The sequence below is a fragment of the Canis lupus genome, chromosome 2 (assembly GCF_048164855.1).
Source record: "Canis lupus baileyi chromosome 2, mCanLup2.hap1, whole genome shotgun sequence".
In the NCBI taxonomy this organism is placed as follows: domain Eukaryota; kingdom Metazoa; phylum Chordata; class Mammalia; order Carnivora; family Canidae; genus Canis; species Canis lupus.
The window spans coordinates 73569974-73597113 of NC_132839.1; the positions used below are offsets into that span (position 1 = coordinate 73569974).

At 41.8% G+C, this 27140-nt stretch overlaps 1 protein-coding gene and 1 long non-coding RNA gene across 3 annotated transcripts in view; one reads left to right on the plus strand and one right to left on the minus strand.

Annotated features, from left to right (window-relative positions):
• The window catches only part of RBM47 (RNA binding motif protein 47), a 151028-nt gene that overhangs the window by 50514 nt on the left and 73374 nt on the right, over positions 1 to 27140 (plus strand). The window lies entirely within an intron of this gene.
• The window catches only part of LOC140621588 (uncharacterized), a 109404-nt gene that overhangs the window by 16068 nt on the left and 66196 nt on the right, over positions 1 to 27140 (minus strand). Inside the window, exon 4 of the long non-coding RNA XR_012021336.1 lies at positions 21237 to 21396. This is a non-coding gene — a long non-coding RNA (uncharacterized lncRNA). The remainder of the gene's footprint in view (positions 1 to 21236; positions 21397 to 27140) is intronic.

Genomic DNA, 27140 nt, shown 5'->3' on the forward strand with positions numbered 1-27140 from the left:
GAAGTGTTGAATTTGTACATGTGAAACTAATATAACACTGTATGCTAACTATACTGGAATTCTTCTTCTTTTTTTATACTGGAATTAAAATAAAGATGTAATAAACTTTTTTGAAAAAGGAAATAAAAGAAGGAACCTTGATACCAAAGCCATACTGAGAGGAGCTTTTGTTACCTCTCTGGATTAGGCAGGTTCAAAGAGTTGACCAGGGGGAAGGTGAACATGTTGGTGCATCCACCCAGTTTCTTACTGCTGGACACCACTGAATACCATCATGCATCACTTGGGAGAGGCCTCAGTTCTGGGTCCTGCTGAACACTGACTGGCCTTGTGACCTTGGGCAAGTCACCTGCCTAAATCTCAGTTTTCTTATCTAGATCAACTAGTAGATATCTAAGGTATTTCACTGGTTTAAGATGGCATGATTCTAAGAATTTGGCCTCTGGAGATCCTACTGGATAATTACAGCAAGCCACAAAATTTAGAGAGCATATTATAACTGTTATAGCCATTCAGTCTTCAGAAAAAAAGAAAGAAAAGGAAAACTGCACAGATCATCAGTGTTCATTGTTTAAATGCTGTTTATGAAGCAAAAGGATTTATTCTGAGTCAGCCTCATTCGATGGTGAGGTCAGAGGTCAGCAACCACATTAAAATATATTTTTGATTTTAGGAAGGACTAAGGAGGGGCTTGGTTGCGCGTTGGACTCATGATTTGGGCTTGGGTCATGGTCTCAGGTTCTCAAGATCAAGCCTCACACGGGGCTTTGTACTCAACTAAGAGTCTTAAGAATTTTCTCTCCCTCTTCCTCTGCCCCTCCCTACTGCTTGTGTGGTCTCTCTCTCTCTCAAATAGTAAATAAATAAATCTTTCTTTTTTTTTTTTTTTTTACAAAAGGAAGGGCTAATGAATGCCAATCTAATACAACATATGGACCTGTTCACTCTGCATAATTTTAAACTGCCTACTTAATGCTGTCTTATCATTGAACTTCACCTTCTTTGGAATATGGCATTTGGACCTTCACATGCACCCAATATGATTCTCACCCCTTGCAGTGAATTCTTCATTGATGTCTCCTTATCTAAGAATAATATTGCTTCTGAGCAGTAATATTGAACAGCCAATATTATTCCATATGGAAAAAATATATCTGTGAAACCAGTTTTAGTTTCTAAGGGGTAGTCATAAGTAGAAAGGAGGTGTTTCATGGGCAAGTTATATGTTTGTGTGTTTATTATCCACTATGTTGTAAGGAGCACTGTATTGTGCACATAAAAACTTTGATAAGCTTTGGCCTAGAAAATAGCCATGCCTGGCTATTGAAAAAACTATTAAGAGCTCATTTGTTCAAAGCAATGGGTTAAGCATTGTGTTCACATTTAGAATATTACCATTAGCTTGGGCTACCTAACATTAGCTAATCTGAATATTATGCCATGTGGGATTCAGTGGGACAGGGTATAAGCTTCTGGTACTATACTTGGGGCAAAGGAATGAAGAGAAAAGGGGGCCTTGGTTATAATAAAAGCTGTTGTACTATTTATCAAGACACATTTTTAAAAATTCTGAATCCCCAGTGTATCACTTTGAATACATTGCCTCTTACTGGGCCCACACTCACAATAGGCTAAATGACTTGCCAGAGAACTGGGTCAACCAACTTGCCCAATGAGTAGAATTACTGGAACACTGTTTAAAATGAGAGATTTCCAGACCCTTCCTTTGGTGGTGCTGATGCAGAAGGTCTACAGCAAGGCCCAGGAATCTGATTTGGACAAACTCTTCAGGTGATGGGCAAGCCTGAGAAACTATGGAGTGCACTAGTCTCCAGCCTTTCAGAAGAGGGTGCTATGAGGGATACCAGGGGATGAGAAGCTCTCCCAGGGGAAGTCCCTGGGGAAGAAGGTCTGGGTGAACATCTAGTGTGGTGGTGGCTTGTCATAGGCCCTCCATCAATGTGTGTTGTCAATTGAAAATAAGGTTACTTTTGGGAAATGAGCATGTTCTCTCTCAACCTGGGGTATACAGGGAGAGGCAAACAATGTTCACAAGACCACTGGGTGAACATGGAATCACAGCTGGAGGAGAGACATCTAAAATTTAATGGCACCCACCTCCTTGACCTGGTGTACCTCAGTCTGTTTCACAGTAGGCTTATGTTATCTCTGGGCCTGGGACCCTTCTGGAGTCCAGTGACTTTAGAAGTTTCCTCTCTTGATCTGTATGCCAGTGGGCACTGTCAACTTTTACCTGGCCAGCTTTTTCTGGGCTTCCAAAAGGGGAACCACCCTTCCCTCTGATAGTCACAATTTTTCTTTAATTATGTTAATCTTACAGTCAGAGAACCAAGAACACCAGGTGGTCTCTTTCTAGCTGACTTTGCATATCTTTAAATCTAGTGGATTTAGAAGATTGTCTCTCGGGGACTCTTTCCCTGAATTGTAATCTGACTGTACAGATTGTAAAACTTGAAATTGATTTAATAACAGCTTTTAAAGTGAGAAAATATATACATTTCGCTATGTGAGAGAGGTTGAAATGTAAAATTTGGTGTGTTGTAGAGTAGGAGAAGCAAGCTTCAAGCTACTGAGTAGACCATGCATTGTAGACCTCTAATAAATGTTACTGACTGGATGGATGAATGGCAGAGATTCCTGATCTCCTAGTGGGAGGATCTCTCATTTTAAGACAGTGGGATAATTTCAAGAAGATCAAGCTTTAAGTCTCAGCCTACCCCTGAGAAGGCTTTTTTAACAAAAGATTCTCCCTGAGCATCAGTTTCCTTCACCGAAAGTGAGTTTAACAATTTCCCACCTTGCCTGGTTGTTGGGAGGATTAAAACAAGACACATGGTCTGGTTTTCCTTTCATCCTCTTTTTTTTAAATCTTATTTATTTTATTATTTTTTTTAGATTTTATTTGAAAGAGTGAGAGAGATCATAGAGGGAGAGAGGGAGGGAGAAGTAGACTCGCTGCTGAGTAGGGAATCTGATACGGGGCTCGATCCCAGGACCCTGAGCTCATGACATGAGCCAAAGGCAAATGCTTAACCGACTAAACCACTTAGGCGCCCAGTATTTTATTTTATTTTATATGTTTTTAAGTAATCTCTATACGCAACATGGGACTCCCAACGTATAATGCCAAGATCAAGAGTCTCCTGCTGTATGGACTGAGCCAGCCAGGTGCCTCACGCTTAATGCAGTGTCCAGCACATAGCCAGTGTTAAAAATATGACAAATAGTGAAAGAAAAGGGAACGGCATCAACTTTTGATGTGTTCTGCCGGTCAGCAAAGAGGACCTAGAGCAATATAATGCACAAAGTATATTCAAACTTGAGATGCACAAGGTTGGGGTGGGGCCACCCTGAGGCTGCAGTGGGAGTGGGCATGTGTCATTCTACCCGAGGAATTGATCATATCATGAGTTCTGGTTAGTTTTAAAATTCAACCCAGCAAATGCGCTTTGAGCCCTGTTGGTCAAATGAGGGTAGGAGGAGAGTGCTGGGCCATGTGAAATCTCACGTCTCTGGAACACCTCTGCTCTGGAAAAATGGAGACAGCCACAGAGCAGAATTTCCACACCCCTTCATTTTAAAGTCTGACCTTAGTGAGCGCTTAATGCATTTTAGGGGTTTTCTGCACTTTTCATGCAGGGGATTCAGATTCTGCAGGTGATGTTGGTGAAACCTTCCACTGTCAGCAACCCTGGTCATGTTAGGAAATTCCTGGCAACTCTGAAAATTCTGAGTGGTAGGCTTGTATTTTGACAACATCGTTTCAGCCGACTGGTCTGGTTTTAACTGTTGTGCCTCTCTGAGAGTCAGGGTAGAAAATGAGAACAGGGTACTGCCAGAGTTGAGTGCCTGGCCATGGGTGAATGATTCACAGACCTACTCGCTAATCTATCTAACATCTATCATAAATTTGACCAGAAAAAAGTAAACATTAAAAACTGCTTGAAATACGGTTGACCCTTGAACAATACAGCTTTGAACTGCATGGGTCCACTTACACATTAATTTTTTTCCAGTAACACAGGAAGGTACTATAAATTTCTTTTCTCTAGCTTGATTGTAGGAATGTAGTATGTAATATACATAACATACAAAATATGTGTTAATTGACTGTTATCAGTTAAATTTCTGGTCAATAATAGGCTGTTAAGTTTTGGGGGAGTCAAAAATTTTATGTGGATTTTTGGTATTGTAGGGGGTCAGTATCTCTAACTCCCTCATTGATCAACGGTCAACTGTATATAGACTGAAGGAACACTGAGTTATATATTTCATTTGTAGTTTGGTGTGCTTGAGAATCAGAGCTAGGGGATATTTTGTGCTGCTAGGAGGAATGAGGAATTAAGAAATCAGGAACAAGTGTTCTTTCCACCCAGTAATGAAGGGCCTGACTTAGCAAAACAACACAAATCCTACTTTTGCTCCACCAAGAGTTTTCCTGATTTGGGTGGGTCCTGAAGGACGGTAGAGGGGATATTTCATGAAACTAAAAAGAACTTTGCTGAATTAAGGTTTTCTCTGCTCTTGTACTGGTCACTTGCATGAGCAGAGTTAGAACCTGCATTTTATATTTAAACAACTCATCTTCCGGGGCACTCTTGACACATTAAAAAAAATTTTTTTTAGTTAAAATCTCCAATGTTCACTTCAGATTTTCTCACTTGATACTCTTCAGCACCTTGGGGCTTCAGTTGAACCTTTTAATCAGGTTCAAAGTTAAATAAGAATAATAAATTGAAGTAACAGCTCAAAACCATAGAGAACATGTCATAGGGCACCGAATGATGAACTGCCAAATAGAATTGTCCCGGCAAGAAGACATTCATAAATCACAGGTAAGAGAAGACCTTGTTTATGTCTGCTAGTGAAGTGCTGGCCAACTCCTGGTTATCTGTAGAAATTCTAGACTCCTTCATTCACTCAACAAATATATATTGAGCTACTAGGATGTGTCCGGTGCTATGCTACATGCTAGGGATGTAGAAGTGAGTAGACGGGCACCTGGGTGGCTCAGTCAGTTGAGTGTCTGACTGGGTTTCGGCTCAGGTTGTGGGATTGAGCCCCACACCAGGCCCAGTGGGAGTCGGCTTGAGGATTTTCTCTCTGCTCCTCCCCCACTGCATACTCCAGCTCTCTCTCTCTCTCTCAAATAAATAAATCTTAAAAAAAAAAAAAAGAAAAAGAAAAAGAAGTAAGAAAACAGGTAAGGGTCCTGCCCTCATGGAGATTACAGTCTGGTTGGGGACAGCCAGACAGTGAATAAATTAACTCTGTAGTATTTAATTATAAATCACGATGAACCCTATGAGAGAAAGCTTACATCAAAATGTAAGAGAAAATGGGGGAGGGGGAACAATCAATTTGGGGTGTTAGAAAAGCTCCCCTGAGGAATTAATATTTGAACTGCTATCTAAGAATGGAGTTTACCCCCCAAGGACTTGTTGAAGAAAGACTACCACTGGTCCAGTTTCAGTAGCATCTTTTATTTCCATAAATAATTAGTTTGAAGGATAGAAATAAAAGCCCTAACACAATTTATACTTGTTTTGCATTCTGGGCATTAGGAAAAAGTCTGTTTGTGATGAGCATATGCTTCCATGCACACACACACACCCTTTCTACTCACACATTTTCCTGCTCACACCCCACCCACAGCTCTCCCATCCCACTTCATAGAGTAATTTTACATAAGAACGTAGGAAAATCATCCCAGATGCCTAGCAGGTCTACCTCAACCTTTCTCAGAAACTCCTGGGGAGGCTCTCAGAGAGGTGGAACTTTTTTTTTTAAGATTTTATTTATTCATGAGAGATACACAGAGAGAGGCTGAGACATAGGGCAGAGGGAGAAACAGGTTCCTTGGGGAGAGCCCAATGTGGGACTCGGTCCTGGGACTCTAGGACCACAACCTGAGCCAAAGGCAGACGCTCAACCACTGAGCCACCCAGGCTTCCTGAGAGCTGGAACTTTTGATGGCCAAAAGCTTCGAGTGCCCCCTTCCTGAGTGTGGCCATGACTTCCAGAGAAGCTCACTATGCTCAGGTTACTGTCCCTGAGCCCCCACTGGCTGGAGTCTTTGCTAGTCCAACGTCAGACTTATGTGTGATGTCACAAGTTCACCCTAGCCATTCGCCTTGCTGAATCCTGTGTCCTGGAGCTATATCAAGAAATAATTGAGGAAATAATGACTTTTCAGCTCACACTGACATCATCGATTAGACAGTATAGTATGCAGCCTTAAGCAGGACCTGCAGAATTAGACTGCCTGGGCTGGAATCCCCACTTTGGCACTGCCTACCTGTGGACAGCCCACTTCTCTGTGCGTGAGTATAAATCTGAGACATCGTCACCTGAAACTCTCTGGGTCAGATGTATTTTTGGAATCCAGAATATTTCAGATTTTAGAAAGATAATAGATTGCATGTACTCTACTTGGCTTAATGCTACTGGCTGGGTCTGGGGCAACATCCTATAATCAAACCCATCACTATTTCTTCAGTGAAGTCTTTGGATACTCAGACATACTAGAAGAAAGGTAGTCTGTGGAGTCTCGTTCAAGTCTGGAGGGTCTAGATTTGGTTGCTAAATGACTTCCAAAAAATACGTGGTTTTCAGAGTTGTGGTATCTCCCTTACAGGTGATGTGTATGTCTTGGAGGATTCAGTGAGAATACATAGGTAACGTGCTGAGACCAGGAGGCACCCACCCAGCACATGTGAACTGTTACTATAAATCACACTTGTTATTGTAAAGCCATTATAGACAGAGTAGAAATTCAATCTATATGTCATTTTCTTCTCCCTTCCAACAAATGGGCCTTGACTGTGTGCCAGGCACACTGCTAGGTGCTACAAGACGACAAATGGCAGGCAGACAGGGCCCCTGCCTTATACTACAGTCATTGCACCTGTGGCCACATACACTGCTGGCTCTTTTCTTTTCTTTCTTTTTTTTTTTTTTTTTTATATTGCTTTGCATATCCTACTTTTTCCTAGGTATTTTCCATGTTGGGCTATTTGAATTCTGTTAGAGTCAGACTATCCCCTAGATACACTGTCATGCGTGGTACGTTGTCAAACTGCATTTTAAAAGGAAAGCGGACAGGAAATAATGACACGTGACATATGTAACTGGAAATGGTTCTTGGGCAGGAAATTATAGTTGAGACAGCCATGAGAGGAAGTATATTTCTGTTGAATGAGCACTGATGGCAAGACTGAGTGTAGTTGTTACTCAGACAGGCTTCTGCTGAGCTTATCCCATGTACCAGGCACTGTGCTGGATCCTGAGATTAATAGAAGTGAATCAGGTAGGCTCTGTGCATCTTTAAGTGACCCAGTATTTGCTGATGTTCACGATTTTGGCGTGAGTCTGGAGAAGCCAGCCAAACTTTCCAAACCTGTGTACTTAACCTTCAAAACAAAGGCTGGTTCAGTTGGTAGTGTGTGTGACTCTTGATCTCAGGGTCATAAGTTCAAGCCCCACGTTGAGTTTAGAAATTACCTAAAAATGAGATCTTAAAAAAAAAAAATGCTGGAGTAGGTTATAAGTTTTTTTAAGGCCCCATTTTACCTTGAAAAGTCTGTGGTCCTGGGCACCTGGGTGACTCAGTCTGTTAAGCGTCTGCCTTGGGCTCAAGTCATGATCCCAGCGTCCTGCTCTGCGGGAAGCCTGCCCCTCCTTCTGCCTCCCCCTAGCCCCAGTCTCTCATGAATGAATAAAAAATAAATAAATAAATGACCTGTGGTTTTAAAGAATTACTAAACTGACTTGTTGATCAAGCACTGTCCACCACTCTGGGATTTAAGTAAAGCATAGGGACTTTTATTGCAGTAAGAGAGGCTTTGTTCAAGTAGACCTTAAGAAGGATTGGTCGACAGCGACAAAGTGTTGGAACGTGTTTCATTCAGGTTTATTAATCTCTGCAAGCAGGGATGTTTCTTTCTCACAAAAATGAGTATTGACTAGTTTTAGACTGTGTTTCAGAAGAGAAAGCCCCTTTTTTTCATGGACCTTATATTTCATGAGGGCATAGAGATAATTAAAAGTGACAAAAATGAATACATAATGTAATTTCAGATGATTACAAGCGCAAAGGAAAAAAATAAAGATAGGAAAAAGGAGAGAGAGTGCAGGCTTGGTGATTGGAGGCTTGTTTTCAAGGAATGGTCAGAAATGACACTTAGAGGAGGTGATATTACAGCAGATACCTGAATCCAGTCTGAGAGAAAGCAGACTGGGAAAGGAAATTCCAGGCAGCGGTGACCATGAGTGCTAAGGCAGAGAGGTGAGAAGGGGTTGGCAAGTTGGAGGAACAGCCAGGAGGCTGGTGGTGGGCCCAGAGAGAGTAAGGAAGTAGGGAGAGGGGCAGAAGGGAAGCAGAGACAGCCCTGCAGGCTCCTGGAGGGGAGCCCTGGGAAGGACTTTGGGTTTTATTCCAAGTAGAAGGAGAAGCCATTGGAAGATTTTGAGAAGGAAAGTGACATGATAGGATTTTTTTTTTTTTTAAAAGATCACTCTACTAGAATATGGATTCAGCAGCCATTTATCAGGAGTTAGTGTAACCCTCATGTAAGTTCATTTAGTCCAACGTGATACTGTTACAGTGTGGACTAGATGAATTTTTTAACAGTTGAGATACAGCATCTATATCTGTATTTTTTCTCTATGTTCCTTTTTTTTTCATAAAAGGCCTTATATGAAGATGGATTGCTTTCTAAAGGGAAAATGTTGCCATTTTTGAGCTAATGCTTGTCCTTTTATTTTTTTAAAATTAAAAAATTTTTAAAAATTTTATTTTAGAAAAGGGAGGAGGGTCAGAGGGAGAGGGAGGGAGAGAATCTTAAGCAGGCTCCACTCAGCCTGGAGCCTGACATGGGGCTCAATCCCACGACCCTGAGATCATGACCTGAGCCAAAATTGAGAGTCAGATGCTTAACCGACTGAGCCCCCCCAGGTGCCCCAGCTTTTTTCTTCTGTAGTGCAACTTTTGAAAAGATAGGCTCTTCGGTGCTCCCTCCTCCCTGCTTTTTATCCTTTCCCGTCTGCTTCTTTCGTCCCTCCCTTCTTTCTTTTAAACAGATGCTTTGTGTTTCCTAAGACACCTGGATCCCCTGCACACCAGTGTTAACAGAGGCCAGTGTTTGGGGAGGGTGGCTTGGTGGTGGCGGTAGTTTTTTTCAATATGCATAGATATCTTGGGAATATTGTACAAGGTGGTGGAACTGAAATTTTCAGTTCTGTTTTCTGGACACCCATCTTGTTTGAGACATATGCTTGCTTCTGTGATGCTGGCTTCATGCTGCAAAAGTGAAAGCGTGTGCTAGAGTGTGTTAAAAGTAAGCAACGACTTAGACTGCACCAAACTGCCTTTGGAACTTGGCAGCCTCCGACCAGATGGATTTTGTGGTAACCCTGTTTTCTTAGGTATTTACTGCTTGGCCATGACACAAGCCCATCAGGCCCCACACACACTCTTGTGGTGGCCTATACGCCCACCCTCCGTTTCCCCTGAGAAGTATCCGGGGCCAGGCTGGGACGGCCACCTGAGTTAATAACTGTCCAGTTTGTGCTCAGGAAATATATGTCAAAGCCACAAGAGGGCAGCTTGTGCAGTGAATCTGGAGGTAAAAAGTGCTGCTCTCCAGACATGGCATGATGAGGGGGGAAGCCTTTGAAATTGTTCAAAATGTTTCTTGCATAAGGAAGCTTTTATTTTATTTTTAAACATTGTTAGCCAACTTTGTCCACTCCAAGAAACAATGTTTTTAGAGTTTAAAAGATTTAAAAAAAAATTTTTTTTTTAATTTATGAGAGAGAGAGAGAGAGAGAGAAGCAGGCACAGGCAGAGGGAGAAGCAGGCTCCTTGCAGGGAGCCTGATTTGGGACTCTATCCCAGGACCTGGGATCATGCCCTCAGCCTAAGGCAGATGCTCAACCACTGAACTACCCAGGGATCCCTGGAGACTAAAAGATTTAAGGCAAGTTCTTTTACACAAATCTATTTGGAATAAGTATCTGTTTTCCCTTGAGTGTCCCTTTTTCCTGGTGGCCCAGCTTCCTTCTATCTTTCCTGAAATATAATTTACATATAAAAAAATTCACACAATCTTTAGGGCTATGTGGAATACATCCAGCCGAGGAACCACTGCCTGAGTTAAGATAAAGAAATTTCCGTCTCTCTAGAAAGCTCTCCTGTGCCCCTTTGCATTGTGTCTCCTTTTGCAGGTTTTACAGTCCCCTTGAATCTTTAATCTTTGAAAAATGTTTACCAGAGACAAAGCGTTTTTATAAATTTAAAGTAATGGTCATGCACAAATACTAGGACTTTTTAAAGAGGTGGTATGAGTGTTCTGGAGAGACCAAGGGGATCAGAGGCAGCTCCTTTCCAAGGCAATCATATACCTTTTTTATCCTGCGGTTGTGGTTGTTGTTTTAACCTGGTTCATATTCACTGAGAGGGAGCAGTGTCCTTAATTGCACAGGCATTAATTATCCACTTATTCTTTAAAGTTTATCTATGCTTTCATAATAGCTAACATTTATTGCACTTAAATACTTTTATTAATGAGTTGAAGAAATCCTCCCTGTAAGGGAAGTGCCATTACCATCTTACAGATGGGGAAACTGAGGTACAGGCACACATGGCTCTGACAGATCAAAAACATGAGTGAAGTTCATTTCCTGATGTGAAATGTAAGATAAATGAAATTCAAAGTTTCTTAAGAAATGCATGATCTCATTGATCAAAGTAGTGCTGGCTTTTAAAAAAAAATCAAATAAAAACAGTGCTTCTCTTTAAAAACATAATGTTCCCAGGCAGTGTCATCCATGGCCACCCATCCCCCCATGATGATTCCTTCTATATCCCTGACCTTGACCACTAAGTATCCCTATGTCTGTTTCCCTGGTTCCTGCCTTGACGGGTCACCTTGCCTGAGCCTCTTCTGCATTGTGGTCAGAGCGATCTTTCTAACAGGCGGTTCTGGTAAAGTCGCCTTCCTGATTAAAATTCTCCATTGGTTCACTGTGCAATAAAATGTGAGCTCCTGGTTCCTTGCCTTGTTCAGCTGTACTCCCTGCTGCTCTCCATGGCCCACCCTGAGTCCAGCTAGTTGTCATTTTCCAAAGATGCTGTGCTCTCCGGTCCCCACACCCAGGACTAGCTGTTCCTTCGGCCTGGAAAGTGCCCTCTCCTCCATCATCCCTGTCTGCCAGGCCCTCAGAACTTGGCTCATACCTTCCTCAATTAACCTTGACAGAGTTGGAATCATCTTCTTCCCCACTGACCTTGCCCCTTGTGTATTATAGCCAGTGTCACATTACTTTATAATGCCCCCCCCCACCTCTGTGCATTTCTAGACTAGCTCAGCACCTGGATTCCCCCATCCAGACCATTCTATACCATATAGGCCCACAAGATGCATATTTTATTCACCACTGCTGTGCCCAGTGTCTGGCACAGAGCCTGACCTGTAGTAGGTGTTCAATTAATATTTATTGGAAGCATCAATGGTAGGTATTTTTAAATGTCAGATTGCAGTGCAATAGCCTAGGGATCGCAAACTGACAGGTCACCGGCATCATCAAGCCATGGACATATTTTGTACGGCCTCACAGTATTTTTGATACCTGTAGGTAGAGCCTGCTGTCTCCTGCTTACCACTATGTTACCCTATTTCTTGTCCTTGGGTCACTTATTTGTTACCTGCCTGGTCCTGGGACATAAGGTTGAAGGCTGCAGGGTGTATGAGTGTGCTAGGGCTGCTGTAACAAAGTACCACAGACTGGGTGGCTTAAACAACAGAAGTTTATTTTCTCATGGTTCTGGAGTTCTGAAGGCTAGAAGTCCAAGATCAAGATGTCAGCCTGTTTGGTTTCTTCTGAGGTTTCTCCTCTCGGTGGGCAGACAGCTGCCTTCTTGCTGCATCCTCACATGAACATCCCCTGGTCTGTGTGCGGATGTCCTAATTTGCTCTTATCGGGATACCAGTCATGTTGCATTAGGGTCCCCCTAGATGAACTCCTTTAACCTTAATCGCCTCTTTAAAGGCCCTGTCTCCAAACATAGTCGTATTCTAACATGCAGGGGGCTGGGACTTCAGATGAATTTGGGTGGCAGGAACACTTCATCTCGTAATAGGCAGAAACACAAACTGGCAACTACTGTGCTCTTTGCCTGGTGTCTGATGGGTGTTTTATAACAAGTTAATAAAGGCAAGTGCAGGAACCGTCCGAGAGCAGTTTGCTCACCCAGGCAGAATCTGGAGACACATGTCATGCATCTGCTCAGACACCTGATCTCTCCTGCAATCACTTCGATCTTGGGACCATATTCATGTTTCTTAAACATCTGATGTTCAGTTAAAACACCAAGTAGAATTTAGGTGCTTTTCAGTTTGGAAATCTATATCCTTTCATCCTGTGCACTCCAAAAACTGACATCTAGGTTTCAACCCTTGTCTCTACTACAGAATCAGTGGACAGTAGAGGTAAAAGCCGTCCAACGACATAGCCCCGCCTCCGTGTGCTGTGAGCAAACAGCCGGGCTCTTTATTACCCTTGAAACCAGCACTCGTGACACAGATTGGACTCGGGAAGCAAGTCAAATGCCAAGTTTCTGTGGGTCAAAGTTCCTTCAAACACTGTATGTTAATCAAAAGCTCAACCTTAGTTAATTAGGCATTTTGTTGGGAAGAACTTTGGAACAAATGGTCACTGAGTTGGGCTGCAGGAGTTAACAGAACCCTGATTTTGGTTTCCAGCACTTGGTCGTGGGCTTGTGGTCTTTCTTGGAGGGTGCGGGAATGAGACTCTTACTGGGTTTCATTCATTCTTGGTGGAGTGATAGCATAATAAAACCTGCTGTACAGGGGCGCCTGGGTGGCTCAGTTGGTTAAATGCCTGCCTTCAGCTCAGGTCATGATCCTGGAGTTCTGGGTTCGAACCCCGGGTCCAGTTCCCTGCTCAGTGGCGTGTCTGCTTCTCCCTCTCTCCCTCTCTCTCTCTGCCCCTCTGCCCCCTGCTCGTGTGTTTTCTCTCTCTCTCTCTCTCTCTCTCTCTCTCTCCCCCCCCTCCCCCTCAAACAAATCCAGTCTTTATAAAAAATAAAAGAAAATCAGTGGTACAGAGCCTGGCTAATCAAATGTATTTACTTACAGATGAAGCTGAATAGTTACAGGGTATTCTAGGGCTTCCAAAGGTAAAGAGACATTTAAAACACTGACAGCTCACAATGCTTTAACATATTTTCAGTGTTTGTTGATTTACCCTAAAAGACCACAGGCAAATGCACCTCTGCAGAAGGAAATTTAAATGACTAATAATCACAGCTGTCCTTCACTGAGTTTTCTCTCATGAGACCCTAAGGGCTTCATATCTGTCATCTTATTTATTGTCACAATGTCTTTAATAGGTGGGTAATATTAGGCCCATATTAGATGAGAAATACAAGGCTCAGAGGGGTTGAGTAACATGCCTGGGATCACCCAGCTAGCAGGCAGTAGGTCTGAGTTTTGAGCATGTGGGCAAACTTTTGAGCTTCCCTTCCTTGTTACGCCACCTCTCTCTACATTACTCTCTTCTCATCAGAGTCAGATTTTCTTCCTTGAACATTCTTTTAGCTAATATGAACCCACATAGCCTTGTAGAATTGGCAAAAGCACGTGTCCTATTTTCTCTGTGTATTTGGGCCAGTGGAAATTTCCTATATGGCTGGGTTATGTGCTTCTCCTTGTGCCATGCACACACCAAGGGTATATGATGATAATTAAACCCCACATTTCTTCTTACCCCTCCTCCTTCATTACTCTTAGTGGCCACTAGTTGCATCCTCCTCATTCGCCATCTCTGGGTCAATAGAGTTATCCTTTCAATTTCATAGTTCAGTAACAGGCATTTGGGGGGCACCTTGCATCAGGTCACCCAAAGGAGAACAGCCCTTCCTGGTCTCACTAAGGCAGTTTGGTAAGTCAGGCTGGCTTCATTTTCACCATGGCTCAAATGAACGTAATCCAAGGGTGGAAAAAAAGTAGGTGAACGTTACGTGGTGACATTCAAATGCTCATCCTTTATGATTATTTTTTTAAAAACCAGCCCGTATTGTATTTGCCTTTGGGTGTTTGCTTAGCTTAACCAGGCCAGCATGCTCTCTATTGTATAAGCATGAATGGCCCAGAAGACTCCCACAATCACAAATGACAGTACTACATGTGAATGACTTTGTATTTCTCAAAGAAAGAAATTTGATTCTAACATTGAAAGAAAAACGAATTGTTTTGATGACTTCATACAATGATTTTGAGATTCATAGCCCTAGAACCTCATAAGCAGTGGTACTGTCCCTTGGGACAGCCTGTGTGAGATCATGGAGCAGCCTCCCAGGCAGCCAGTCCCCAAATCAGACACTCTTACCCAAGGCCAGGTTCCCCTCCAGCAATCAACATTGTAGGATTTGCAACTAATACTTCTTCCTATGCCTCAGAATGATTTGTTAGCATCCATTTATCTGTGAATGAATCCGAAGCCACATCATTCGTGTTAAATGCATGGGAAAATACATCTTTCTAGAGTCAGTGTCATAGAATGAGCAGGATTCCTCAAGCCACATGGATCAGGTTTATATAGGCGTTAACATTTGCATAACCTCCATATTATAGGGCCCCATGAATGATACTACACTAATCCCGAAATCAGTATGGATACAGGAAAATTGGTTTATAAACATTTTCTGAGCACCTACTACATGCCAGGCTCTGTGCCCAGGTATTGGGTAATTAAGAGATTAAGACAGAAAGATTAGATTTCTGCTCCTCGGCAGCTGGTCTAAGATTCAAGGCAAATATTAAATAAAAAAAGAAAAAATAAATAAATAAATAAATAAATAAATAAATAAATAAATAAATAAATAAATAAATAAATAAATAAATAAAGAGTAGAGGCACCTGGGTGGCTCAGGTGAGCATCCAGCTCTTGATTTTGGCTCAGGTCATGATCTCAGGGTTATGGGATGGAGCTCCGTGTCGGGTTCTGCACTCAGTGGGAAGCCTGCTTGAGATTCTCTCTCCCTCTCAATCCTTCTGCACCCTCCCCCTCTCTCTAATTAATCTTAAAAAAAGAAAAAAAGAGTAATGAGTGGGCTGAAAAATTATAAGGAGTTCAGGGGGTTTAAAACCAGAGGACCTAACTTAAGTAAGAGCTGTGACCAGCAAGGAAGGTTTCTTAGAATCTAAGTGGTGTTTTAAACCAAAGAAGAAAGAATGATTTGCTAGGCAGGGGGAACTTGGGGGCAGGTAGTAGTGATGCACCAAATGAGGAACAACCTTTGTGAGGGTCTCAACTTAGAAGAGTGTCAGCTTCCAGGAGTAAGCAATGAACCTAATTGGGCAAGAGCTAGAGGGAGAGGGTTCCAGATGAACAGAAGATGTCTTTTGTAAAATAAGGACTAACTTAAATTTTTGGAAGGATCTGTGAAGCCCCTTAGAGATTGATTTCAAACTGGTCAGATGTTTTGGTTTTGTGTTTCAGACATCAATTCTTCCTTCTGTATTAGCATTATATTCTAGAGCTGGATCCCAAGTCCTGTTTTCTTGCCAACCCTTTGAATTCTCTCCAAATCTACGTTCTTAATTTCCTTCACCCTCCCATAAGAAGGTGACTGGGGAAGGGTGATCATTGGCATTGTATATGATCCTCCCCCCATACCATCCAAATGCTAGATTAAAAAAAAAAAAAAAGTTTAAACAGGACAGAGGCCAGCTACTTGACCCTGCTTCTACTCTTGGACCATTATGAGTTACTAAGGTTTCAAGTCTTACTGTTCTATGTTGACATTTCTATCAAGAGTACTGCCGAGCTGAGCACCTTGGTTAGTAACTAAACTGGCAGATTCAGAAGCTCATACTTGTATATGTACAAACATACATATATCCGCACACAGAATCCCGATTCCATTTAATTAGCCATGTCAAGCTTGCTCATTTCTTAATCATGGGTGAATTTGATGTGGTCATTTTTTAAGAGTTCTGTTTAGTGTAGGGGGTGACCAGAGTTAGATTTTTTTAAAGACCTTTTTAACAGGCTTATAGTCTTTTGAGGAGGTTTTTTGTTTGTTTTTTTTTAATCGCAGTACAAGATAAGATTGGTCTCTTTTCTCCATATAGAAGGAAAAAGAATCACTGGCTATGATTGATAGGAACAGATTTGATCTTTAGAATGAAATGCTGGTGACCTCCTTGGCCAATCCTCTTAAAAAGTTAGTGTCTAGGTTATTACCTGATTTTTTCAAGCAACAGGAAGTTTATGCTCCCCCATCAAGATATGGATTATGGTGGAGTGGTGGAGATCCTTAGGAAAGCCAAAGGGGGGCGGGGGTAGATTATGGAGTTCCTGATGGAAACTTATTTCTTTTTTTAGATTTTATTTATTTATTCATGAGAGACACAGAGAGAGAAAGAGGCAGAGACATAGGCAGAGGGAGAAGCAGGCTCCCTGTAGGGAGCCTGATGTGGGACTAGATCCCAGGCCCTGGGATCAAAAGGTGGATGCTTAACCACTGCACCACCCAGATAGCCCCTGGTGGAAACTTGACATAAAATAGTAAGAGATTTTGAGTACTGACCTTTTCCTATACATCATAGACTAGCATCCCCTTCCAAGTAAGTTAATAAACTAAGACATGGATATTGTTTAACCTATAACTTGAAAATTCATGTTGCTTTTGAAAAGGAGGAAAAGGTGGGCTGTGAGAAACATTGTTTTCTGCAGTAACATGCTGTTCATGTTTCTGAATTGAAGTTTTCACTTAGATAACAGATTTTTTAGCGACAGTTCTTCCAGAATCCCTGAAAATGACCAGAAGGTGTCTCTTTTGGAAATGATCTTCCCATTATTTTTTTTTTCTTCCAGGAAGGCAGGCTGTAATTCCAATAGAACATAGGTGATCTCCTAACTGTTGCACAGTTCTCATGTGGTCCATATGAAGGAAACTTGCTAAAAAACATACATACAAAAGTCAAGCAAGTGAGTTGAAATAGATTCTCTTTCATTTAGTCAGCTACTAATAGGAACCTGTCACAAAATGACCTCCCACTGCTCAAGGCAATTCCCAAAGGTAGGTTCCTTTTCTTCTTCTTCTTCTTTCTTCTTTCTTTCTTCTTTCTTCTTCTTCTTCTTTCTTTTTTTCCAAAGGCAGGTTCTAAACACAACTATTCTGTTTCCTCACCTGAAAATAGAAGGGAAGTTTTCCTATTACATATTACTTCCTACTATTTGCCTTATGCCATATGGCCTACTACTACACAGAGTGGGGAAAAGGCCTGTAATTTAATTTGATTCAAATTAATATAACTAAAAGGAAGATAATGGGGCAGGTTCATGAGGGATATAAAGATGAACAGACATGATCCTTGCTCCTTAAGAGTTTCAGAATAAAAGTTTTAGGGGTGCCTGGCAGGCTCAATCAGTAGAATGTACAACTCTTGGTCTTGGGGGTAGTGTGTTCAAGCCCCACATTGGGCATAGAGCTTCCTGAGGGAAAAAATGAAAGTTTAAATATTTAGTTAAGAAGAAATATTAACAATAAAACAAGGGTGAGTTAGAACAAGCAACATCATAACTCAAATATTTAATGGCATTTTTGAAAATGCAATAGAAATTAGTAGATCTCTTTTCTCACCTATATCAAGATTTACCAGGGAGTAAACTCATCGCTTTCTTGTCTGGATCTCTTACTCTCCTTTTCTTTTGTTTGATCTCTGACCCAGTTCAATACTAGTGCTAATTCAAATATGAGGCCCACTGCTGGTAAGGACTTATGCAGAAGTAACCCTGAAGTCCTTTACTGTTTATAATTATCAATGTGTAATTGATAATAACTAAAGAACTTTCCAAGACTTGTCAGTATTTGGGCTCTACTCATACTTAGCCTCTTGTACAATCAGGGACTTTATAACAAGGTATTCCTTTAACCAAGATAATACTGAGATCTGTTTCCTGGACCCAAATGAACATGTGTTTGGAAAAACTAGTTTTCAAAGGGAAAAACTGGTTTACACAGGAAGTTTTTGGTTAATCCTAAACTGGATGATTTTCCCTTTTAAAATTATTTCAATCATATGGGCAAAAGTCTCAGAGAGCCAGTGTTCCTTTGGCAACGTGCTCCTTGATGGGTTGATATTTGCAAAACAAGGTGACCCTTTTCAAAACTGAAAAAAGGTAGAAAGGGGATGTGGGTTGTGACTCAGCCAATAACAAATGGCAGACAAACGGATGTTTGCTGACAAAAGGATGACTGTCTTCCTAAAAGGAAGAGGTTCGTTCCCGCCATGGACAAGGAAAAAGAGAGCTGTGGGCATCAACAAGATGTGTGTGTCTCTTGGCAGAATAACAGGTCGATGGTGGCATTATGCTTTGTGGGGGAGGGTATTTGGTCCTCTGGAAAGCAAACAGAACGAATACTCCAAGGTTATGAGGCTGACATCTGTGGCTAACGATGGCATCGAACTCTTAGGCAAATTTCATGGGTGTCAATCAAATGTCAGCTCTGAAGTTTCCAAGAACAAGATACTTCAGTCATTAGACATGCATCACAGTTACGTTGAGTTGAGTTGGAGCCTCATTGGAGGCTTGGTTCAAACAGGTTTTCCCCCAGGTGTGTCCACAGTTGCTGAAGCAGGCCGGAATCGAATATCTGACGTTCCCTTCAGCCATACTTGTGGGGGTCTGCGCTACCCAAAAATAACAGTAATGAACCAACTACATTGTTTCATCAAGAATGGCCAAAACGCAGTGTCTGCAAAATAAGTGAGGTCCTTTCGAAACGAAGTCCAAGATTAGCAAGATACAAGGGGCATCTCAAGCAAAGAATGGAGTGGTGATTGAGAAGTCAGTCTGGCACGAAAGGAGGCCCCACACCCACTGGGTCTTGAAATCTAGGGGTGTTAGTAGCTGCTGATTTTTGTTTATTTCCATATGCGCCGTCACCAAATGATTCTTAAAGTCATAAAACATCGTAGTTAGAAGGAACTCTAGAGGTGATGATGATGATAATAATAATGACAATTAACATTTCTAGAGTGCTTACATGTGCTCCAGGCACAAAAGAAGTCTTTTACTTACCCTGTTACTCACAGGGCCTCATTTCATTTCTACAAAAATCCTGTAAAAAATGTGTTAGCTATTTGGCAACTGAGAAAACTGAAGTATAAAAGAGAATATGTAACTTGCACAGGATCACACAGGCCCCTGGCAAAGCTGGCTCACACATCTAGGTCTGTCCAATAGCTCCCCAGAGGGCGGAGGGATCCTCAGACAAAGGCACACTCGTTGACCAGAATCCGTTGCCTAACCTGAGTCCACAGGAGTTCTCTAACACATGCTTAAGTGAGAATGACAAGGGGATGCATTGAAAATGACAGATCCTACACCCAGAAACAGAAACTATATAGTGCTTACTATGCAAATTATAAAGTGTCCTGGTGGGTACCGTGTTGGCCTCCACTGCCCCTCACTAAGGACCTGGCTACAACTCTTAATCTGGGTGGTTAGGAGCATCATGTCAGATCTGGATCCCAGACTGTTCCTGTGCCCCTTGAACTGTTTTTGCTCTGGGGCATCTGCTTGTACTTAGGATTTCAGCCATTTTGAGAACTTAAAAAGAAAAAAACCCCACATTGATGCATAGGTCCCATTCACTGAGACTCTGATTCAGTTGGTCTCAGGAGAAGCCCAACCATCAGTATTTTTTGAAAAATTTGCAATTAATTGACACTCATGTATGTCCGGTGTGGACAAGCACTGGTTTGGACTTGGCTTCTTAACCTGGCAAATGGTGGTATATTACCTTCTCTGGAGAAAATAATTTGTGTTCTCCAGCAGCTGTTTTGTTTTTGTTTTTCCTAGGCCCTGTGAGGATGGATGGGGCCTTAAAATCCTTTGCAATCCCAGCTGAGAATGGATCCCCTGTTGATACCACCCCATTATGTGTCCTGTGAACCACACCCATACATCCTCCTGTCAACACTGCTCAGAATATATGGTTTAATAACTTTACACCTAAAATCTTATAGACAGACCGCCAGAGGCTATATATGCCATTCATACAGGTTCAAGAACAAGGGAACATTTTTGTCTTATGACAACTTCTGTCTATATATGGTAATCACTTAAAATACAAACATATATACATATGCTTTTTTTAGTTCCATTTTATGTTTGAAGGATATTCTCAAAAATCTCATCTGACCCTTAATGAGACCATAAGAAAAGGTTAAGTGACTAGTACCTTTTTTCTTTTTTTTTTTTTTAAAGAGAGTGCATATGTGGGCGTGCAAGATGCAAGTGGGGGTGAGAAGGACAGAAATGGAGGGAGGGAGAGAATCTTAAGCAGATTGCATGCCCAGCATGGAGCCCAACCTAGGGCTCCAGGACCCTGAGAGCATGACCTGAGCCGAAATCAAGAATGCCCAGGTGCCCCTAGACCAGTACCATGAGTCTAAAGTGAGGAAATCAAATCTGGAGTTGGAGACAAGGCTCACTGAAATGGCCAGGCCTAGAACTCAGGTCCCTTGATGCGAATGGTCTTTTCCCTGCATCATGGTGCCTCACTTAAAACTTTCTTCTGTCGCCTTTCCTCTTCATTCATACTCCCACCTTTCTAGGTCTGGTCATATCTGTATTCCTGAATTACTGCAGTAGCCATGAAAAGATAAAAACAAACTACATCAAAATGCCAACAGTGGTTGAGTTTGAACAGGAGAGGCCTGTTTTTCTGTGATATATACTTTTTTTTTTTTTTAAATAAACAAGTATTACTTTCCTAAAGGAAAACCAAAACCATTAGAAGAATAGCCTTCTTTCCAGTCTCTGAACGTATATATTCATTATGCAACCAGTTCTCTGGCTTGATTTCCCTTCCTAAAACAGGTTTTATTCCAGTCATTATCCTGCTTAAACCTTCAGGGGCACTCTTGAGAAAAGTCCAAACTCCTGGAATCCAGAGGTCTCCGTGTCTAGCTCCACCCTCTACCTGTCCCCCTTATCTCCCAACACACCCAACACAATCCTCCCTTTCTGCTGGGCCAGCATCCTCCTTGCCCGAGAGCCAGGAGAACTCTGTCCATTTCCTCTGGTCCTGCTGTTCTGCTCTGTCCTTTCCTCTTTACCTGTCCAAATCTATCTTTCTAGGCTCAGCTCGAGAACTTCCTCCTCCAGCTCACCTTTGTCACCATGTGAGTATCAGGAGTGGCGGCACATAGGTTTCATTACCTATTACCAGGTGCAGGCAGTTGAAAATATGTTGCACGGAGGATCCTGAGAGTCAATGTTTGCTCAGAGGGAAAGTTTTATCATCAGTTGTAGTTCCTGTCATAGACGTAGCTGGGAAAAAGTGACAAAATGTATGTTACATATCTTCCATCCAGACCTGGAACCTTTCTTTTTAGATCTATGATGTCCAGTAGAGCAGCCACTAGCCACACATGGCTATTTAAATTTAGATAAATTAAAATTAAATACAATTAAAAGTTCACTTTCTAAGTCATATCACCCACATTTTAAGTGCTCGATAGCCACATGTGGCTACTGGCTGTCATATTGAACAGATGTTTTACTCATATAGTTATGTAATAATTTAAGACAATAATATTTGTTTCCTGTGTTGTTGTTTTCTCAGGGAGGCCAAAAGCCTTTTATAGGAAGATATCTTCTCTTTTTTGTATCCCTAGGGCACCTAGCCAGTGCTGGGCACATTGGAAATACACTGTATTTGTTGAGTTAGTATTTAGTACTGATTTGGCAATGTGCAGTAAAGTAGAACAATAAAAGAGAACTGATTTGGAAATCAAGAGTTTGTGGCTGTAGTTCTGACAATTAGTATTAGATTTGGAATATCTCATTTAACTGAAGTAGGTCCGTTTCCTCAAGGATATGCAGTTAAAGTCTAGGCTATACCAGAAGATTTTTCCAGGCTTGCAGTTTTGTGATACATATGGAGAGTTCACTTTTTAAAAAGTTTTTAAAAAGATTTGAGAGAGAGAGAGCAAGAGAGCGTGCATGTGTGCACATGCATGTGCATGATTGCAAGTAGGGGGAGGGGCACGGGGAGAGAACCTTCAAGCAGACGCCTTGTTGGGCGTAGAGCCCAGTGTGGGCCTCGATCTCAGGACCCCTGACATCATGACCCTGAGCTGAAACCAAGAGTCGGGCACTTAACCAACTGAGCCACCCAGATGCCCCTGGAGTGTTCACTTTTAAGCAAAATGTGTATATACCCACACGCATGCAAAGAATGAAAACTTTTAAAATATTCTGATTTTAAAACTTGTTTATCTCATTTTGCAAATATATAAGACTAGCATTTCAGGATTTAATTCCCTGCCAGAGCTACAGCTAAATTGTTATTTTTTTAAAGATTTATTTATTTATTTATTCATGAGAGACACACAGAGAGAGAGGCAGAGACACAGGCAGAGGGAGAAGCAGGCTCCATGCGGGGAGCCTGAAGTGGGATTCGATCCTGGGGCTCTAGGATCACACCCTGGGCTGAAGGTGGCGCTAAACCGCCGGACCACTGGAACTGCCCTAAATTCTTTTTTTTTTTTTTCCTAAATTCTTTTTTTTGAAGGGAATCACAGCAAAGGCGAGATGACCTTGTAAGTAGAGAATGTCAGATGTGGGCAAGTGGGACAGAGAAGGAGATAGCCTTTGTCAGCAAGACAGGGACAGACATCTACATTCTGACATGTTTGACACTGTATTCGTCCAAACTGTATGCAGGCGTCACCCTTTGACCCCGCCGGCCCTTTGCTGTTGCTCGGAGTGAGGAACCAGCCAGCTGGCCTGCTCCTCTGTCTGTTTTTATACGTTTTGTATGTAGCTAAGAATGGTTCTGTTTGTAGCTGAGAATGGTTTTTACATTTTAAAGGGGGGAGAGAGAGAGACAGAGAGAGAGAGAGAGAGAGAAGGAGGGAAACATGTAACAGAAACTGTATGACCTGCAAAACCTAAAATATTTACTATCTGGCCACACTAATGACTAGTGACCACATACAGTCCCCGCACTTTTCAAGGCAAATCGCTTTCTGAAATGTCATAGGGCCTGTGTCTCAAACAAAATGGGAAAAAAACCTTCATGTTCTCTGTGCTTTCGAGAACCCGGAAGACGGGAAAGGCCGCCGGGCTGGGGCACAGTGGGCGGGCCACACAGCTCTGTCACCTTTGTGTCTGAAGCAGGCAGGACCGTTGGCTCCATTGTGACGGTGGAAAAGCTAGTCCTCGAGCCTGAGACTGTGTGTTCCTGTCCTTAGTTCAGAAAGTTGATGAGTCATCGTTTCTGGCTGTGTCCTTGACATTCAGCATTCAGAGAGTGAATTCTGAAGGCCCCTGGAAGGGGAAAACTTTCGAGAATCCTCCACCTCCTGCGCTTATCTAGGGAGAGAGCCCAGGCTTGCCTCTCAGTTTATTCTTTCTCTCTCACCCCTTGCCCTTTCAGGGCTTGGGGGATCTAGATTGAGTGAGCAGATAAAGGGGCCAAGCCCAGGAGGCCAACGCAGCCAGCAGGGTTTTGGGCAGGGCTGGGCCAGTGTCTGCACTCAACAGCCCTGCCAGGTGGACCCGAGGCGAACTGCGAAGTGGAGGGTTTTAGAAGTAAAACATTGACCTTTTTCCCTTGGATGACCCATGGCCTTGGGCCTCCCCAAACCTTCTTCCCACCTAGGCCACCTTGGCCTGTTGTTGGCTTTCACCCAAGTCTTGGTTTCTAAAAATGCACCTCTTCTTAATTATCTAACACTCCTGTTTAGATATTTTTCCTTTTCTGATCTACCTTTTTTTTTTCTCCTCCCTATTCCCTGGGCTCATTGTCAGAGTCCTATCACCATTGGCTTCTGTATACACAACTGCCCCTAGTTTAATCCAGTTTGCCTCACATCTAATAAAAATCCAAATTTACAAAACAAAAAAGATTTGAAACGTAAATCTTCCCTTTGTTAAAGAAATTTCCCGCATATGAAAGACTGATATCTCTCCCTCCCTTTATGTTTACCACTTTGGACACTACCTTATAGCCATGGGTGATTGGGGGGAGGGCCTCCAGTTGACTGCAGGCAAATTCACTTTGTATTTGCAGATCATGTGGCACAGTGAGTGTATACTCTTGCCCCATGCTGGCTCATAAAAAAATTTACTTTCCCTAGTTTGTTTACTGTTGAGCTTGAGCTCATTAAATATATCCAGTGGCCTGGGTCATGATCGTACAAAAAACAGGACCTTGGCTTGCTTACAACAGTGGTTGCATTTGCTTCAGTTGGTACAGATTCATTTGGAGAAATTCCCAGTTTATTCTCAAGGATGATTCTAGCTCAGCACCAAATCCCAGTGGCTTCTAATTAATAGTGATGAGCAGCGCCAGTGTGCCATAGCTGCACTCTAGAATTCCTAGCCTGGAACAGCACTGCTGTCGTGCCCAGGGGAGGATCTATCAGAGAAGTTGGCTCTGGGTCAAAATACTGATGCCCAGTTCTGGATAGAACTCTTTGACACACAGCCTTGGGTTTCACCGTTGCTCTGATAACAGAACACACAACTGTGTGAGAGCTGTGTGTATATGTGTGTGTATGAGGAAGAGAGAGCAAGAGAGAGAGAGAAGAGAAGCATCAGAGATTGGATTGCGAATAAGTAAAAAAAAAACATCTCCCATTATTCAGAATTCAATTTAAGCCTAATAGTTACAAGCTGAGATTTTGGCAACTGAGTGGGTGGGTTCCAGGCTTGCATTCCACCAGTAATTAGCTTCATCTGACTTCTTTGGGTTTCTGTTTCCTCATTTATAAAACAGAGATTGTAAGAGTACATGCCACATAGGATGGGGCGGGGGCAGGGGGAGACTGAAGAAGTAGTCTATGTCAAGAAATTAGCACCGGGTTTTGTATACAGTGGATGCCTAATAAATGTTAGCGTTTCAGCACAAATGTGAGGGGTGTGGTCTGGTGCAGTGTTTCTTAAACTTCTGGGGCTCCATATGACTTAACAGGCAAAGAAAAGGGGCACCTGGGTGGCTTGGTCAGTTGGGTGTCGGCCTTCAGCTCAGGTCATGATCCCAAGATCCTGGGATCGAGTTCCATGTTAGGCTCTCTGCTCAGTAGGGAGTCTGCTTCTTCCTCTGCCTCTCCCCCCACTCATTCTCATTCTCTCTCAATTTCTCTCTCGAATAAGTAAGATCTTAAGAAAAAACAGGCAAAGAAAATTTAAAAATGCACAGATAACTTCAGATAAAGTTCAGGTAAGCAATAAGTAATTTTTTTAGTATGAGTATGTTCTAAATATTTCACGGATACTCTTACTAAATTATCATTTCTTATTTATCTGAAACTCAAACTTAACTGGATGCCCTGCATTTTCATTTGCTAAATCGGGGGCAACTCTGTCTTTGCATTCTTAAAAATTATTAGGGAACCCAAAGTACTCTTGCTTATGTGGATTGTACCTATTGCTATTGAGCATGTTAGAAATTCAAACTGATAAATTAAAAAAAATTTTTTTTTAAAGATTTTATTTATTTATTCATAGACAAAGAGAGAGGCAGAGACACAGGCAGAGGGAGAAGCAGGCTCCATGCAGGGAGCCCTATGTGGGACTCGATCCCACAGGCTGCAGGCGGCGCCAAACCGCTGTGCCACCAGGGCTGCCCGATAAATTAAAAATATTTAATTCCTTCAAAAATAGCAGTAGTGAACTTTTTTTTTTTTTAGCAGTAGTGAACTCTTGTGTTAAAAACATAAATAACATTTTTATTAAAAAACTGTATTTCCAAAAACAAGTAAATGGTGAGAAGAGTACATTGTTTTTGCAAATATCTTTCATGACTGGTTTGATACAAATGAGCTATATTTTTATATTTGATTCTGTCTTCAATCTGTTGATATGTTATTTTCACAAAATTATATCCAGAAAATTCAGCCTCACAAAGATATGTAGTTGGGAAAGGGAAGAGTATTTTAGTAGCCTTTTCAGATAATCATAAACATTCTTCTTTGATAGAAAATCCATTTTCTCAAGAAGAGGTAGTTTGTTAAAAGTTAGTTGCAGTATATGGAATCTGAAACAGTATCAATGAACTTTCCTTACTCTATAACATGAAAGTCCACTGGTTTATTTCGTACATCGAATGGCTCTTTTACCCATGCATGATTCTGTAACATTATGAATTGGTCATTTGGAAAATATTGGTTTACTGGGTTGTGAAGATCTCCTAAATATTGACACATTTTGTTATATGATACTTAAAAAAAAAATCACATTTGTTAACATCACAACTAATCTCATCAGAAAAGCCTTTAGTTATTGGCAAGCCTTCAAGTGAATGGTGGCAAGTGCAGGTTCTCCAACATTTTAACTTTTGACTTGAAAACTGGAAGTTTATCATTGGAAACAAATACTATCAATTATGTTCTTTGAAGTGACAGGCACACTTCATTCATTTTCCAGAAAATGTCTGCCAAATATCCAAGTCTGAATAACCATGGTTTTGTCTATCAGTCATTCATTCAGGTAAAAATGGTGTTCTATGACAAAGACAGCTTTAATTCATCTACTCTGAGGCCCACAAAAGTGATTTTCCTTGAGACTATCATCATAATTTGGCATGGAGCAAGAGAGCTTTGTGCGTACTTCCCGTTTCATCACACAGACTATTACAAAGATATATACTTAGGAGTCAAGGTAGAATAAAATTAATATTTTCTTGCATCGTCAAGTAAGGGCTTGCAAGGAAGGGAAAAATAGGCTCTAAAAAAAACAAAACAAAGCAAGCTTTGGAGTGCCTGGTGGTGAAAATACTGTGATTACTAGTACACATTGTTGCCTCTTCCTTATCTTACGCTGCTGTACCCACCACTGCCTTTACATCTTTAGGGCAAATGTCAACTCCTTGAAAAAAGTAAAAATATTAGAATTATTATGAAAATAGTTATGACCTTATAGACTTCTTATTTATTCATTTTAAGATTTATTTATTTATTTGAGAGAGAGATTGAGAATGAGCGGGAGGAGCAGAGGGTGAAGGAGAGAGGATCCCAAGCAGACTATGCACTGAGCACAGAGCCCTATGCAGGGCTGGATCCCAC